Source organism: Vipera ursinii (genome assembly GCF_947247035.1).
Source record: "Vipera ursinii genome assembly, chromosome: 4".
In the NCBI taxonomy this organism is placed as follows: Eukaryota; Metazoa; Chordata; class Lepidosauria; order Squamata; family Viperidae; genus Vipera; species Vipera ursinii.
Window position 1 is genome coordinate 16,931,579 of NC_139514.1, and position 6,018 is coordinate 16,937,596.

A 6,018-nucleotide genomic window follows, 5' to 3' on the forward strand; every position below is an offset into this window, starting at 1 on the left:
TTGGCGCGGAGGTAGTTCTCGACCCTGAATAGGTACAAGAACCATCTTTCTGGGTGAGCTATGTCAAATTCTTCCAGCTTTCTGACCTTCACCATCTCGGTTGGTCTTCGTGGCTGGGCTTGTCGTCTTCTTGTCCTGTTCCTCCATATGGCCAGGGACTGATCCTCAGGACTCATGGTCGCTAGCGTGGCTGTGCTAGGCCGACCATAGGGGGGGGGGAATTGCTTTCCCGCTAGGTTCATTCCAGCCTCACCCATAGTGACTCTCAGCTCTGTTGAAGGAGCAGGATCATTGAGTTCATTGCTTGATAGAAAAGACGAGGTGAGTGAGTTCAGTCAGAAACATTCTTTATTGGCTAGTAGGAACCAAACTGGGGAACAGGGCTGTGAATGCAGATATTTATACCCTGGCCTCTAGGTGGCAGCCAATAGGTTTAAAGCAACCTATTGCTGCCCTAGAGGCAGCCAATGGCGACGCTGGAGACAGATTGTCTGAGGAGCTGGGAGCCATTAGCCATCTCCCTGCTTAAGCATCCATCCAGCATTCAAACCCATGTGATACACTCAGTAAAACAAAGCCTAATACATTACATTAACTATCAGATAGCAAGGTACAAGTAAATTCAATCAAAGGGCAGAGAGAAAAGCTAAATGCTTTGCCCAAATTTAAGTGAAGGTAATGTAGTGTCTTGCGTGGGTTCCCGGTCATAAAGGACAGCAGACTCGGTTGATTTCAACTGGTTTATTTATCCCTCAGGAACCCTGACAGCACGTTTTAAAACCCCTTTTATACTGAAGCCGGTGAGCCTTTGCCCAATCCACGGCCGAGGATTCTCCCACCGCTTGTGTTCTTTTTTTTTATTAAAGAGTTTTACAAAAACAAAATTTTACAATATATCCCCAAATCCCTCCCACCCCAAACCCACCCACTTCCCCCCCACTTCCCAGAGCTAAATACAGGATTATAGTTACAATAATCATATTCTAAATAAAAATTATGCATCATATACAATTAACCAAATTCATAATGCGCTTTAACTCCCCTTTAACATAACTACAAACAAAGTACCAATAACAATATCCCATTAAAATCTACTCATAAGCTAAATGGAACTTTTTAGTCCCATATTTGTTCTGAATATAATTTATCCATCTCCTCCAAACTGAAATATATCTTTCCTGTGAATGATCTTTCAAATAAGCAGAAATGTTAGACATTTCTGCAAGATTCGAAACTTTAAACACCCATTCTTCTATAGTGGGCAAACTATCCTTCTTCCAATATTGTCCCACCAGTAACCGTGCTGCTGTTATCATGTTCAACATCAAGTTAGTTTCTTTAACATCACAATCTACAACAATACCCAATAAAAACAATTGCGGAGAAAACTTTATCTTTCTCTTAAAAATCTTTTGAATGTTCCACCAAATTTTGATCCAAAAAGCTTTTATATTTCTACAAGTCCACCACATGTGAAAATAGGTAGGTAACCACATCTCCAACATTTAGACTGTAAATTAGGATACATGTTAGACAGCTTCTTGGGATCCAGATGCCATCTATAAAACATTTTATAAAAATTTTCTCTTAAATTTTGAGCCTGAGTAAATTTAACATTTCTAACCCAAATTATCTCCCAAGTGTCCAACGAAATTGGTTCCTGAATATTTTGTGACCACTTTATCATACAGTCTTTAACCAGTTCCGTTTCCGAATCCAATTCAATTAAAGCATTATATATCCTCTTTATGTGTGCACAATTTAAATCTCTAATTTGTTTTACTAAATTTTGATCTGTAATTGTGATGCCAACCTTTTGATCTGACTTCCACCTAACTTTCAATTGGGTATATTGAAACCAAAGTAACTTATGTTTTCTTGTCTTAACTCCTCTAACACCGCTTGTGTTCTTAACCAATTAGCGGTAACCGCATGTGGAGCTGACAACTTGTAGCTGTCAGCGGTAGCTGTCAAACTTGCACTGTCAAACCGCAACTGTCAAATGCACTTTTAACAGGTAGCACAGAATGATTTAAGTTGCAGTGCTGATTCTTATCAGAAGTTATTATTTCATGTAAATTTCACAAACACTGATGAGCTGATGTTTCTTTAAAGAACTAATCATAGCTAGCTTTAATAAGGTACAATTTATAATTTGAAGAATCTTTGAAAATACATTCATTGCATAATTCAATAATCAACGCATAATTCATTTATTTAAAGTTCAACTTTAGGATGCACAGTAATACATTTCATTTAGTGTGCATTTGGGTCTTCTAAAGTGAAGGGTCTTGGATGCTGCCTTTTTGCTGCTTTGAAAAGAAGGCTTTGCTCATGCTGATTGGAGGGAAGGTAACATCTAATGAAACCCAGTTTTCAGGGTTTAAAATCACAATCCTGCTTTCCTTTACTGTCCCTAGATATGAGAGTAAGGCAAAAATTGGCTATTTGGAATGACGAAATTGCAGTAGGTTTTTACTTATTTATTTAATTATTTTTTTATGCTGCCCATCTCCTCCAGTTGTGTCCGACTCTAGGGCATAGTGCTCTCATTGTTTCCTGAGCCAATGTTGTCCAAAAACATTTTCCATGGTCATGTGGCCAGCATGGATATATGCCAATGGTTTATGGAATGCTTTTACCTTCCCACCAAAGTGGTACTTATTAATCTACTCACACTTACATGCTTTCAAATTGCTAGGTGGGAAGGAGATGGGGCAAGTAACGGGAGCTCACCCCATTGCATAGCGCTTGTTACCTGAACCCAGGCTGACAGTTTTCCAGCTGACAACCCAGCACCTTTAACCACTAAGCCACCAAACCCCTTCTAGGTAGCTTACATATTATAAAAAGATAAAAGAAAAATAATTAAAATATTAAAACTATGCAAATTAAACATTTAAAACTATGCACAAAGACTAAGAGACAGACAGCACAAGGATGAGGTCTTCTTATTCTGTAAACCAGGGGTCCTCAACCCCTGGTCTGCGGATTGGCATCGGGCTGCGGCATGCCAGACACTGGTCCATGCAAACAAGCAAAGCCCCATCCACAGGATGCAGGCAGTACATGAAACCACGTCCCCTCCAGTCTGCAGAAAAACCTGTCTCCATGGAAGCAGTCCCTGGTGCTCAAAACTTTGGGGACCTCTGCTGAAAAACCACCTCCAACAATGAGTGCCCCCTCAGGACCCCAAGCCAACAAGCAAACCATAAGATCAAAAGTGTGGGAGCTGTTTTCACGTCCAATAGTAGAGTGTTTAACAGGGATGGGGGCCACAGTGGAAAAGTCTTTCCTTCTCCCACCCACCAGAATTCCTTAGTAGATGGGGTCTGTGGCAGAACATAGCATGAGGCCATAGCTGACTCAGGAATTCTGGGAGTTGAAGTCCATGAATCATAAAAGAGCTGAAGTTGCCTACCCCTGAGCTAGACAGAGTTCTCTATTACTTCACATTGATATAACTCTGAAATTGTTCATAGAATACCCACAATAAGATGATTTCCTTTAGGAAATTACACTAGTAGGAGCAAAATTTGAAGATCACAATAACATACATATTCATACAGAATAAAGCCTTTGTACTGTAATATAGGAAAGAAGTAAAGGAATTTTACAGATTAATAATAATCTAGAAATAAGGAGTCTTCCCTTGGATAAAGTTATTAAGTAGTTGAAGTATATTTTTTTCAGTTTACATTACTAAGACAAGAAGGGAAGAAATACTCAGGAAAAAAGAAACGTGAAGAAGATAAATTGAAAAAAATCTGAAGAAACAAGACAAGTCTTTAACCAGCTGAAAATAGAAGAGAATAAGTATGTTAAAAGAAACTTTTGAAGCAGAAAAGTCTTTATTTACTAAAATAAAAATAGTAACAATGGTTGGATCTTTTATCAAGTAGGAAAAAAATAGCTGTAGTTAGAAAAAAATAGTTTTACCATTTTAAATAATATACAGATAATATTCTGGTATATTTTGACCCAGTATTATATTTAAGTATTACTATAGTAGCCAGAAGTGAAGGGAAGAACTCTGTTTGCACTGAATCCTAAACAGATTAAGAAAGATTCTTTTCAAAGAAGGTTTGAAGAACAAAAGAGTATTGGTGAGGACTTCAACTTTTTATTTATTGGCTACTAACTTCTGTGGACTTACTTACAAGAGTGGTTTTATTTCTAATGCCTACATTGATTCTGGCTCTGTTTCCTCTTTGTGGTAAAACATTTATTTTTTCTGCTGGATTTTTGCTTACCACGTTAGGTAAACTCCACCATTTAGCTTTGTAGAGCATAGCGTATACTTAACTGAACCTAGCCACTGCAATTCATTTAATAATACAATGTTAATTTGACCTAAATCAGCCTTTGTGCTACTTCTTTATAGTTCCCAAATTACTTACTTAATAGTTTTGTGTGTAAACTGTCAGGTTTCCTGGTACAGGAATGAAATATTCAAAAATAATTCATTGCTATTAACCTACCCTTCCCATTGTTTTGACAGAAATATGGGATATATACAAATTTACATAAGAGATCAACAGAGACAATTATCAATGAGTTGTAACTCTCAGCAACAATAATCATGTTTGCTGGTAGAACCTGGGTGCTTGAATGTTAAATTGTGATGTAGGACTCCTCTACACAAGTGTCCCCCAATCTGTTTGGTACCGGGGAACAGTTTCGCAGAAGACAATTTTCCCACAGACTGGGAGAAGAGTAGCATACCACCTAGATCTCTCATATGCTCAGTTTACAGTAGAATTCGCGCTCCTATGAAAATCTAATGGATGATGATTTGAGGTAAAACTGAGGCGGTGATGCTACTGCTGGGAATTTCAGAAAATACAGATCACTCACTTGTCCACTGCTCACCTCCATCTATAGGCCCAGTTCCTAACAGGCCCGGGACGAATACCAGTCCATGGCCTGAGGGTTGGGGAAGAAATAACATCACGAAGGTCAAAAAATAGTTTGCAAATAACAGAATTTATGTAACTTATGTGATTTTCTTGATTATGCCATGATGCATATGATGTCATCATGGCTTGTATTGCCCCTATCCAGATGATGTCAGGAAAAATGTTAGGCTAGTCTGTTGCCCTGGCTTTTATTTTATTAGAAGAGCAATATTTGTAAATGGAAATATCCCTTCTCTGTGCAATTTAAATAGTATAGTCCAGGGATTATTTTGCTGGACCATCAACCTTTTGTAAGCAGCTCCTTGATATGCATTTGTAAAAGTAGATCAAGTCCAAATGATATTAAGCACATGACAGATCAAACAGGTGTGCTTGTAAAGGGGATTATTTTGGTCACATTTCCAGCCGTTATAAAAGAATCCACCTCCAATCTCATGCTTCCGCACTAGAAGCTGCTAATGCTAACATTGCATATTGATTAAACAAATGCAAATGGATTTTGACAGCAAAGGAGGCCATGATTTAGTTAAATTGGCAGAGTGCATAACTCAAGATGTGTAGGAAATACTAAATAATGTTGTATGATCTAAGTTTTCAAGGGCAGAGATGATAAACTCTTGTTTTCTGCACTGTGGCTATTCATCAACCAAGAAGACATTCCCATAAGCAAAATGCAACAAACTTTTCTTTCTTCCATTAAGCCCATTTTTCACTGAAGAGCTCAAATGCATAAAAGTTGTGTTACAGGTTTTTAGAAATAAGTCTTCAAAATGAAGAAACGGCAAAATATTAGAGGAAAGTAAGAATTCCCAAACTGGAATCCTATGGGCCATTTAATTCCTTATATTTTCCCTATAAGAAAGCTACTAACTGGAATTCACTAATATGGTGATACTGCTCAATCAGCTGCATTGTACTTTGGGCTAACCTCAACAGAAAGTATCCCCTTTTTCCTTGGCATGTTCAAATTTAATAGTTGAGTGATTTTCCTCCCCTTTCACACTTGTGGCTTGATGTCCTGAATTTTTTTAAAAAAAACTTGGCTGTTTTCCCAGGCCTTCGGGTAGGATCCTTGTGAATCATTTGTTGACTTTGCTTC